At 37.9% G+C, this 12,898-nt stretch overlaps 1 long non-coding RNA gene across 1 annotated transcript; it reads left to right on the top strand.

Annotated features, from left to right (window-relative positions):
• Positions 1 to 2,814: 2,814 nt before the first annotated feature.
• Positions 2,815 to 4,499, top strand: LOC150033596 (uncharacterized). Its single transcript, XR_016532470.1, has 3 exons — positions 2,815 to 3,231; positions 3,322 to 3,413; positions 4,314 to 4,499. It is a non-coding gene; the product is annotated as an uncharacterized LOC150033596 (long non-coding RNA).
• The last annotated feature ends 8,399 nt before the right edge of the window (positions 4,500 to 12,898 follow it).

Genomic DNA, 12,898 nt, shown 5'->3' with positions numbered 1-12,898 from the left:
AATTATCAACAATTCTTCTAATTGTTAGAGAATCTTCTAGCTCTTCAACTCATTATTATAGACATGGGAGACCTAATCGATCATGCCACATTGTAAATATATATGTATTTATGAACTTCAGGTTCATTGTTTCATGTGGTTCAATTACTCGCATATTAGTATAATATGATTAAGAAGATAAGGCAGACTACTTTTTCAGTGTACGCTTTTCACATGAGACAGTAGATATGATATAAAAATATTTTATCTCATTTTTTTATTGGTCTCAATATGATAACCGTTGCAACGCATATCTTTAAAAATTAGTTGATTTCTCTTTGACTAACTCGAGAACAATGCATTGTTAATTGTAAAATTTGTTCATCAAAGCAAAATAATATTTGCTTCTCCAAATCCTTTAATTGGGTTTGTAGAACTTGATATTGTATTGACTTTTGCTTCCAACATTGTTAGTTTGGAGAAATATTTTTTACTTGTAAGTATTGTTTGTGTAGTTGAATGGTCTGTTATACAAAGATATTCATTCTTCATTTTTTAGTCACTTAACATATGAAAACAGTCCATAATTCTTCATTAAACAAGATAATTACAATAAGATAAGCAAGACTTAAAATACAAGAGTTTAACCTCAAAAACATGTAAGATAATAAAAAAAAACAACAATATTAATCTGAGATATTCTCAATATTAAAAGAAGCACTTGTTCCATCGATGGTGCTAATTTTCTTTTCAAGAGATTTGAAGATATTCGCTACATCCAAATTTATTATATGGAATGAGTCAAATATATCATTATCCTTATATGCAAAATTTGTTTCCACGTTTTTCTTTTTTCCTTCAGAGAAGCTTGATACAATCCAAATAAATGTTTTGATGTACAACATATACGTGCCCGATGTCCAGTCATGACATATAAGAAGCATCTCTGTTCAATATTTTCTGAATTCTTATCTTGTGGAGCTTTTCATTTATTATCATCATTTTGAGGGGTTCTATTGAAATTTTGATTATTAAAATGACCACCACGAAAATAATAATTATTTATTCCATTGTCACAATTACGACCTCGACCATGATTGTTAGAATTCACAGTATTCGCTTCAGGAAATGGTGTTATTCCAATTGATCGAGATTTGTGGTTCTTCATTAATAACTCATTATTTGTTCGACCATGAGAAGACATGAAATTAGTTTAGAATACTGTTAAAAACCTTTCTCTCAATATTGCTGCTACATGAGCATGTCGAGACATGAAATGTGGAAAATGTCTTTTCCAAATATCCACATCAATAATTTTCTCTCTGTATAACAACAGTTTGGAACTGATTTTAAATAACGTAGAGTTGTAATTACTAACTGATTTAAAATCTTGAAGTCTCAAATGTATCTATTCATAACGAGATTTAGGAATAATGATTGTCTTTTGGTGATCATATATTTCTTTCAAATCATTCTACAAGATACAGAGATATTTTACTATTAGATATTCCATTTTCAATCTCTCATGGAGATGACAATGAAGGAAGATCATGACTTTTCCCTTTTCCTAACTAGATGTCGTATTATCTTCTTTAATTATTTCCCCAAGGTTCAGTTCATCCAGGTGTATTTTAGCATCAAACACCCACGACAAATAATTATTTTTATTAATGTCAAGAGCGGCGAATTCTAGGTTTGTAAGATTTTCATGGTAACACTATAAAAAAATATATATATTGTATTTATATTAGAAATTTAAAATATGCAAACAACATTTAATTTATTAATTGTAGTGAAGAGGAAAAAATCAACATACCTTTAGGGTCCAACTTTAGTAGGGAAAATGATATAAAGTCATACTAATAACGTGTTTTAAAATTGAGGAGCACAACAAGAACCCAAATATGGAGAAAATATCATATAATTATTGTTTGGATGTATGCCCTAAAGCCTCGTAGTTATATGTTATTTGAAATAATTGTTGATTATTTTATATATGCAATAATCCATTAAAGAGAGATCCAAGACTATTTTATGTAACTTAAATATGTATGTGGTTGACATACAGGTGGATCATGTTTAAGTAATAACTTAAATTGTTCGTTGTAAATGGATAAAGTTTGGTGCCTTATCTTGGTGATACTACGGATACGACCCACTTTGTAATTGTTACAATAATTGTAAAGCGTTACAGATGATTTTTTCGATCGTTCATGTGGAAACATATGAGTAGAGGTATCATATACAAAGAGTTTGTATAAGACCAAATCGCGAAATGAGTAGTCTTTCTTTATAATACCATTGATTGAAGAGATTAACATTTCATAAGATGATCACAGGTGACTCGCTCTTAATTCTGAGTGAGTTGTGAACTTCTGTCTATGGGGGGGCGATCCTTTGATCTATATGAATGAGAGTGACCGGATTCACCAACTTAATAAGTCTACCATTTTGAGGATTTTTCCAGGTAAGGAGTTGGGAACATAGTTACACAATATGTGTAACACCCCGCACATTTTTTTTAATAATGTAATTTCAATAACTTTATTATTTGGAATTTCAGTAATTGTTATTAGTTGGAGAGTATTTTTTGAATTTTGGACTTTAAGTATAAGTGCGGGAATTTAATTGTTGGCGTGAAATTATTCAATTTGAAATTCAATTTAAAAATTAATGGCAGGAATTAATTTTCTCTTGAAAAGGAAAGAAATTTAATAGTATAAAGTGGAATAAGGAAAGGAATTAAATATAATTATACTTATTTCCTTTTTTAATTATTACTATTATTATTATTATTCTTTTTAAAAACAAAACATTTTCTCCTACTTCCTCTCGCAAAAGAAACCCCTCACCCTCGTTTTTGAACCCTTCCGCCGCCGCCTCCCTCACTGCCCAAACTTCAGTCTTTTGTCGCTCGCTACCGATTCTTCCCTTCAGCCACCACATACCTCGCCGTGCAACCCTCCCCCATACCCTCTTCTATCCAACGTCTGAGTCGCGTCGTTGCCCTCTTCGAGCCCGAACCGGAGGAGCCGTCTGTCTGAGTCGCGCCGCCGCCCTCTTCGAGCCCGAACCAGAGGAGCCGCCATTCGCAGCCGCTCGACCGTCCAGCTCTGCAAACCCTCGCGCCGCTGGTCCGCCGCCGTAGATCTGTCCAACGGACTGCTCTAGTTTTTGTCATGGGGCCGCCATTCAACTCCCTTCGCCAGTTTCCGCCGCCGACTCTTGGTTTTGAACATATCTTGGATTTAGGTAAGGTTAATGTTGTGAGATGGATTTCTTGAAGGATTTTGACACCCATTGATTATTGGATTAAATAATAATTTAATTAATGTTTTGAAGGTTCTAAGTCGTCGTTCGTTGGAATTAGAATATGTTAGGAGGATATTTTGGAGTCGAAATCTTGGGAGTGGTTGTTGATCAAGTTTCTTTGGGTAAGCTTTTGGGTATTTTGGATTTGAATATGAGGTTTTCGCAATTATTGTTGGACTGAAATTTAATGGTTGTATTCGTATGTTAGGGTCGTTACTTTAAATCGCTGTCATCATTTGGTTGTCTGATTTTATCTGTGGGTTTTCGATTAAGGTAAGTAATCTTACTACTGAAACTGCCAACGGGCCAGACATTAGATGTATGCTAGCATGATAAATGTATGTTATGGCAGAATGTTAGCATGATAGAATGATAGTATGATCTGATCAAAGTATGTTTTGGTACGAGATCTGAATTATTTAATTGTGCACATAAACACTTGAATACTAGTATGAGATGGTCTGTGTTTCCATATGATTGTATTTGATATGATGATGTTGAGGTATACATGTATGTTATAGAACCATGATGTTGAGGTATACATGTATGTTATAGAACTATGATGTTGAGGTATACATGTATGTTATAGAACTATGATGTTGAGGATTATATTTATGTCATAGATTCGTACAATGATGGTTTTGATGTTGAGACTGTGCAAATGTCCTTACTGATTAGTTAGATGCCCATTAGATTTTGTTTTTCCTTCGGGATTCCCCAGTTTGTGTTTCCTTCGGGATTCACCAGTTTGTGTTTCCTTCGGGATTCACCAGTTTTTTGTTTCCTTCTGGATTCACCAGTTTGTGTTTCCTTCAGGATTCACCAATTTGTGTCTCCTTCGGGATTCACCAGAGGTAGTGGGCATACTTAACTACAGTAGGATAGGACTCAGTCTCTTTCTTGTTTCATGTGTATATGTGCTAGAGGTGGGTATCTAGAGGACATAGATGCCCAGCTTGACCCCAGTAGTCGGCTTACTTACTGAGTATTTTATACTCATTCTTTCTCATATTTTGTTTCAGGTAAGGGTAGAGATGCACCGGTGATGGACAAGCGAAATTTGTGATCGAGCCACTGGGATTAGTTTTTACGCTTCCACATTATGAGATTTAGAGTTCTTTTCATGTTTCTCCTAATGTTTAGTTTTGATGTTTGAAACTTATTATTAAGATTTTTTCTTTCATACTTATTTATTAACCTTTATGATTATGGGTACCCTATTATTGTTTTTAACATTTGTATTTAATAAAGGACTTTTGAACTCCTCTTATCTATTTAGCATTTATTTCAACATAAAGAAGTATCGTTTTAAGTGCCATGCATGCATGTATTTTAGTAACGGCCTAACTTAAGTCCTAGGGGGTCGGGCTGTTACAGTTGGTATCAGAGCCCATGTTTTGGGTTCTATAGACTTACTTACTACATAAGTCTAGATAGTCCACCTAGTAACAGATCCCTCGTCATTGCCAGGTACATTCTACTAATGAAAGTTTCAATGCATATATGAGAACAGTGATGTAGTGTTTTAAATGCATAATGTCTGAGAAAGACCCAAAAATAGCTAGTTAAAGTACGAATTTATGACAGGACATGGCACCTAAACATATAACAAGAAAGACAGTTAGAGAAGTAATGCAAGTAGAGAGAGATGAGAGTAGCCAGACTGTTCTGGCAGCTCCAAATCCGCCTGTGACCCAAGTTGATGAAAAGGCGATGGAAGCCAGAATTAGTGAAGTTGTTGCATCATCTCTAATGGGAAACCTGCAGGAACTGATTCGTAGCACAACGACAAGACAGACTGCCCAGACCTAGGCTCAGGAGGAACCGGTAACACCCGAGCCGGTACGACAGACCCGACCACAGGCAGAGACATGCAGGGCCTGTCTCTTGAGGCTAAACATCTAAGGGATTTCCGGAAGTATGACCCTCGCCCCTTTGATGGATCGTTGGGGGACCCCATCAATGCAGAGATGTGGTTGTCATCTATTGAGACAATATTTCGTTTTATGAGGTGCCCAGAAGAGCACAAGCTTCAATGCGTAGTCTTCATGTTGACTGGTAACGCGAAAATCTGGTGGCGTTCAACAGAAAAGATGATTAATACTGGTGGTGAACTTGCAACTTAGGAGCAGTTCAAAGAGCGCTTTTATGATAAGTACTTTTCGGCCAACACCCGATACAACCAACAGGTAGAATTCTTGAACTTGAGGCAGAGGAATACGAGCAAGAATTCAATAAGCTGTCTCACTTTGCTCCTGAACTAGTAGCCACCGAGGCAGCAAGGACAGAAAGATTCATCTAGGGCCTGAAGAGCGGGCTGCGAGAGATGGTGCATGCCTTGGGTCTCAAGACGCATGCTGCGGCACTACCGGCCGCCGTGAGGATTGATTCTGACTCCCAGATGAGAGAGGAATACAGGAGGTCGCTCAGGATTGGGACCTCTGTAGATCAGAAAATGAAGGCTGAGCACAGGGCTCCTGAGCATTAACAGATGAGCCATAACACAGTGAATGCTCCACGTCAGTGAGGACAGCAGGGTTCTGAGGTTGTGACTGGCAGGGAGGATAGGTCGATATGTACCACTTGTGGTAAGCAACACTGAGGACGTTGTCTAGTCGGCTCTGGGATCTGTTTTCAATGTGGCCAGAAAGGGAATATGTTGGATAGATGCCCAAGGAGGAATGCGCCTGAACACAGGGGCCAGCCCGTAAGTTCGTTCCAGGGAGGCCCGAGTCATCAGCAACAGCAGGGTATGGTGTTTTTTACCACTCGGCGTGAAGCCGAGAAGTCAGGCACCGTGATGACAGGTACACTTCCCATTTCGGGACAACATGCTTTAGTTTTATTTTACTCTGGCTCTTCGCACTCGTTTATATTTGCTGTATTTGTGAGGCATGCTATGTTAGACTCAGAACCTTTGCCATTTGCATTGTCCATTTCCACTCCATCAGGAGAGATCATGTTAGCTACATAAAAGATAAAAGCATGTCAGGTAGAGGTAGCCAATCGCGCATTAGATGTAACCTTGATAATTTTAGATATGCGCGATTTTGATGTGATATTGGGCATGGATTGGTTAGATGTTAATCATGCTAGCATAGATTGCTCTCGTAAGGAGGTCATCTTTAACCCTCCTACAGAAGCTAGTTTTTAGTTTAAAGGGGTTGGGACCGTAGTCCTACCCAAAGTGATTTATGCATTAAAGGCCAGTAGACTATTCGACCAAGTAGCCTGGGGCTTTATGGCTAGTGTGGTGGACACTAGAGAGACTGAAGTCACCTCGACTTCGAAGCCAATAGTGAGGAATTTTCCAGACGTTTTTTCAAAGGATCTTCCCGGATTGCCCCCGCAGCGGGAGATAGATTTTTCCATTGAGTTGGATCCAAACACAACCTCTATTTCGAAGGCTCCATACAGGATGGCCCCGACAGAGTTGAAGGAACTGAAGGTCCAATTGCAGAAGTTGTTGGACAATGGTTTCATACACCCTAGCGTGTCACCATGGGGTGCACCTAATTTGTTTGTGAAAAAGAAGAATGGATCATTACGTCTGTGCATTGATTACATAAAGCTTAACAAGGTGACCGTCAAGAATAAGTATCCCCTTCCCAAGATCGATGATTTGTTTGACTAGTTGCAGGGAGCTACAGTATTCTTTAATATTGATCTTCGGTCAAGATACCACCAATTAAGAATAAAGGATAGTGACATACCCAAGATAGCTTTTCGTTCGAGGTATGGACATTATGAGTTCATAGTGATGTCGTTCGGTCTAACGAATGCACCAGTAGTGTTCATGGATTTGATGAATAGGGTGTTCAAGGAATTCCTCGACACCTTTGTGATTGTTTTTATTGATGACATCTTGATTTATTCTAAGACAGAGGCCGAGCATAAGGAGCATTTGTGGAAAGTTTTGGAGATGTGAGGGCCAATAAACTATATGCTAAGTTTTCTAAATGTGAATTTTGGTTGAAGCAGGTGTCCTTCGTAAGGCATGTAATATCGAATGAAGGTGTCTTTATGGATCCTGCAAAGGTTGAGGAAGTTACGAGTTGGGCTCATCCAACCACAGTCAGTGAGGTGCGCAGTTTCTTGGTGTTAGCAGGCTACTATAGACGATTTGTAAAGAACTTCTCTCGCATAGCTGTCCCATTAACTCAGTTGACCCGAAAGGGAACAACATTGATTTGAAATGAGACTTGTGAAAACAGTTTCCAAGACCTCAAGCAAAGGCTGGTTTTAGCCCCAGTACCAGATGGATCAAGTGGTTTTATCATTTACAGTGATGCGTCTAAGAAGGGGTTGGGATGCGTGCTGATGCAGCAGGGTAGAGTAGTTGCTTACGCTTCACGTCAGCTAAAGAAGCATGAACAGAATTATCTCACGCATGACTTGGAGTTAACAGCAGTGGTTTTTGCTCTCAAGATCTTGAGACATTACTTATATGGAGAAAAGATACAGCTCTTCACCGACCACAAGAGTTTGAAGTACTTTTTCACTTAGAAATAGTTAAACATGAGGCAAAGAAGGTGGTTGGAGCTGGTGATGGATTATGATTGTGAAATTTTGTACCACCCGGGAAAAGCAAATGTAGTGGCATATGCTCTAAGCAGAAAGGTGGCTCATTCAACAGCCCTCATTACTAGACAGACTCACTTATAAAGGTAACTGGAGAGAGAAGAGATTGTAGTAGCCGTGAGAAAGGTCACGGCACAGTTAACACAGTTGTCGGTGCGACCGAGTCTAAGGTAGAAGATTATTGATGCGCAGTGAGACGACCCTTATCTGGAAAAGAGAGTTCATAGGGTGGAGTCAGGCCAGGACGGCGAATTCTCAGTTTTAGAGGAAGGTGGCCTTCTTTATCAGGGGCGTTTGTGCGTGCCAACAGTTAGAGATATTAAAGATGAGTTGTTGTCAGAGGCTCATAGTTCCTTATTTTCGATTCACCCCAGTAGCACCAAGATATATCGAGACTTGAAACGTTACTACTGGTGGCATGATATGAAAATAGAGGTTGCAGAGTTCGTCAATAAGTGTTTGGTGTGCCAACAGGTGAAAGCCCCGAGGCAGAAGCCAGCAGGCTTGTTACAGCCATTGAGTGTACCATAATGGAAGTGGGAGAATGTGTCTATGGACTCCATCATGGGGTTGCCTCAGATAGTAAAAGGTTTCACTATGATATGGGTCGTGGTAGACAGACTTACGAAGTTAGCACATTTCATACCTGGGAAGCCCACCTTTTCAGCGAATAAGTGGGCATAGATATACATGAAGGAGATGGTAAGATTGCATGGAGTGCCCATGTCTATTATGTCGGACAGAGACCCTCGTTTCACGTCTAACCTCTGGAAAAGTCTCCAGGCAGCTTTGGGGACCCGATTAGACTTCAATACAACTTTCCACCCTCAGATTAATGGGCAGACAGAGAGACTGAATCAGATGTTGGAAGACATGTTGCTTGCCTGTGCCATAGAGTTTTAAGGAAGTTGGGATGTCCACTTGCACTTAATGGAGTTTGCTTATAATAACGGCTACTAGTCCACTATTAGGATGTCACCCTTTGAGACTCTATATGGGAAGAGTTGCAGGTCCCCTGTGTGTTGGAAGGAAGTAGATGAGAGGAAATTGTTAGGACCTGAATTGGTGCAGACCACGAATGAGACAATACAAAAGATCAGCGCTTGTATGCAAACAACTCAGAGCAGACAGAAGAGCTATGCCGATGTAAGATGTAAGGACCTGGAATTTGAGACTGGTGTGTAAGTGTTCTTAAAAGTGGCACCCATGAAAGGTATTCTGAGGTTTGGTAGGAAGGGAAAGTTGAGTCCGAGATTCATTAGACCTTTCGAGGTCCTGGAACGAGTTGGCCTTATAGCTTACCGTTTGGCATTGATCCCAACACTGTCTTCAGTTCATAATGACTACGAGCCTTTACAGTTGAATGATAACTTGAGCTACGAGGAGAAACTTAGAGATTCTCGCCAGAGAGGTTTACATTGCGCCGCCGGGAAATTGCTTTTGTGAAAGTCCTATGGCAGAATCACCAGTTCAATAAGGCTACCTGGGAGCGAGAGAATGAGATGAAGGCCCAGTACCCGGAGTTTTTTCAAGAATGAACTTTCAAGGACGAAAGTTTTTTGAGGAGGGAATAATGTAATACCCCACACATTTTTTTTAATATGTAATTTCAATAATTTTATTATTTGGAATTTTAGTAATTGTTATTAGTTGGAGGGCATTTTTTGAATTTTTGATTTTAAGTATAAGTGTGGGAATTTAATTGTTGGCGTGAAATTATTCAATTTGAAGATTAATGGCATAAATTAATTTTCTTTTGAAATCGAAAGAAATTTAATAGTATAAAGTGGAATAAGGAAAGGGACTAAATATAATTATACTTATTTCCTTTTTTAATTATTATTTTTTTTAAAAAAAAAAAAAAAACAAAACCTTTTTTCCTTCTTCCTCTCGTAAAAGAAACCCCCCACCCTCGTTTTTGAACCCTTCCGTCGCCGCCTCCCTCACTGCCCAAACTTCAGTCGTTCGTTGTTCGCTGCCAATTCTTCCCTTCGACCACCACAGACCTCGCCATGCAACTCTCCCCCATACCCTCCTCTGTTCAGCGTCTGAGTCGCGCCGCCGCCCTCTTCGAGTCCGAACCGGAGGAGGCGTCCGCTTGGGTCGCGTCGCCGCCCTCTTCGAGCCCGAACTGGAGGAGTCGTTCGTCTGAATTGCGCCACCGCCCTCTTCGAGCCCGAACCGGAAGAGCTCCTACTCGTCCGTCCAGCCCTGCAAACCCTCACGCTGTCGGTCCGCTGTCGTAGAATCTGTCCAACGGACTGCTCGAGTTTCTATCACGGGGTCGCCATTCAACTCCTTTCACCAGTTTCCGCCGCCGACTCTTGGTTTTAAACAGATCTTGGATTTAGGTAAGGTCAATGTTGTGAGATGGATTTCTTGAAGGATTTTGACACCCATTGATTATTGGATTAAATAATCATTTATTCATGTTTTGAAGGTTCTAAGTTGTCATTCGTTGGAATTAGAATCTGTTAGGAGGAGATTTTGGAGTCGAAATCTTGGGAGTGGTTGTTGATCAAGTTTATTTGGGTAAACTTTTGGGTATTTTGGATTTGAATCTAAGGTTTCGCAATTATTGTTGGACTAAAATTTAATGGTTGTATTCGTATATTAGGGTCGTTACTTCAAACCACTGTCATCGTTTGGTTGTCTGATTTTATCTGTGGATTTTCGATTAAGGTAAGTAATCTTACTACTGGAACTGCCCACGGGCCAGGCATTAGATGTATGCTAGCATGATAAATATATGTTATGGCAGAATGTTAGCATGATAAATTGATAATATGATCTGATCAAAGTATGTTATGGTACGAGATCTGAATTATTTAATTATGCACATAGACACTTGAATGCTAGTATGAGATGGTATGTGCTTCCATGTGATTGTATTTGATATGATGATGTTGAGGTATACATGTATGTTGTAGAGCTATGATGTTGAGGTATACATGTATGTTATAGAACCATGATTTTGAGGTATATGTGTATGTGGTAGAGCCATGATGTTGAGGATTATATGTATGTCATAGATTTGTACGGTGAGGATTTTGATGTTGAGACTGTGCAAATGTTCTTACTGATTAGTTAGATGCCCATTAGATTTTATGTTTCCTTCGGGATTCACCAGTTTGTGTCTCCTTCGGGATTCACCAGAGGTAGTGGGCATACTTAACTACAGTAAGATAGGACTCAGTTTCCTTCTTGTTTCATGTGTATATGTGCTAGAGGTGGGTATCTAAAGGACATAGATGCCCAGTTTGACACCAGTAGTGGGGTTACTTACTGAGTATTTTATATTCATTCTTTCTCATGTTGTTGTTTCAGGTAAGGGTAGAGATGCTCTGGCGATGGACAAGCGGAATTCGTGATGTAGCCACTGGGACTGGTTTTTACACTTCCACATCATGAGATTTAGAGTTCTTTTCATGGTTCTCCTAATGTTTAGTTTTGATGTTTGAAACTTATTATTAAGAATTGTTTTTTTTTCCCATACTTATTTATCAACCTTTATGATTATGGATACCCTATTATTGATTTTAACATTTGCATTTAATAAAGGACTTTTGAACTTCCCTTATCTATTTAACATTTATTTCAACATAAAGGAGTGTCATTTTAAGTGTCATGCATGCATGTATTTTAGTAACGGCCTAACTTAAGTCCTAGGGGGTCGGGTCGTTACAATATAAAATTTACTCATTCCCGTATTTAATGTAAGTAGATGAATTTCTACCTTAATACCTAATTTCAAGTATTGAACATTGAGGTCTCACCATCTCAATAGCCCGAGAGGGATTAGTTCATAGTTTAATTATAAACTATTTATTCTTAGAAGGATCAATGGTACTTAAGGAGTCAAATGTAACTGCAAGGTAAAGCAGTAATTAGATCCAGTTGTAGTTACGGGCAATTCGTGAAGAGTCGACTTTCTGTTGATTGATTATATCCATGGATACGAAAATATATCTACGGTACGACAAGTGTATCTATGGATCTTTAGTGAAGTGATCAAAAGTTAATGAATGCTGATTAATTTTATTAAATAGTTATTTAATTAATCTCGAATCATTTGAGCTTCTAATCTATAGTTCCATTAGGTCCCTTACTACCTCATAGTGGGTAAAAATGGGAATCAATTAATTTTGGATTAATTTAAATTGTTCAAATTAAATAATGAAATTAATTGTATAAGATACAATTAATATAATTCATATAAATACATTATAATATATAGTTAATTATAAATATGAATTATAATTTATATTATACGTGCGAGAATCAATATCAAAATAAGATTCAAATACTATTTATATGAATGAGATTCATATAGAACTTTAGGTTAATATAGTATGGGTAAGATTCATATTAAATCTTTAATTATATGAGAGAATAATGTATTTGAATATAATTTAGATATTAAATAAACTATAGTTTAAATTTAATATGAATGATATTCATGTTAAAACCATACGTTAAGTTTAACGTAAATGGGATTCATACTAAAACTATAATATATGAGAGGAAATACATTTGAATGTGATTCAAATGTGACATTAGCTAAACATATGATATTTAATTAATTTATATTAATTAAATAGATTAAATAATATATATTAAATTAAATTAAATACGATTTAATTTAAATTTGAATTAGATCTTAATGTTAACTCCCCAACAGTTAGCAAGATAGTTGATGAGAAGTTGAATTATCTGCCCTCACATGAGTTATTCACAAAACAATCATGTGTTGTTGAAAGACAGAAGAAGTGAGTTCTTATGCAGAGAAATCTTTCTCTCGACTTCCTCTTTAAAGAATAGAAATATCACCTTTTCTCAAGTTGACTTCCTGTACCAAAATCAAGGATCCTATGCATCCTTGATTCCTATTCCAAAGAATAGCAAGGAAGGCCGGATAGTGATGTTCCTGTTCATTGAGTTTGAGGGAGAAATTTTTGCAGAGGAGAGTTCGTGGCTGTTCATGAGTTGCAGAGAATAATTGCTTGAAGAATAGTTCCTCTAATCT

This window comes from Benincasa hispida, chromosome 9, assembly GCF_027475165.1.
Source record: "Benincasa hispida cultivar pf3 chromosome 9, pf3_genome.v1.1, whole genome shotgun sequence".
In the NCBI taxonomy this organism is placed as follows: domain Eukaryota; kingdom Viridiplantae; phylum Streptophyta; class Magnoliopsida; order Cucurbitales; family Cucurbitaceae; genus Benincasa; species Benincasa hispida.
Note: the sequence above shows the minus strand (reverse complement) of the source record. Positions and strands in the feature narration are given on the sequence as shown.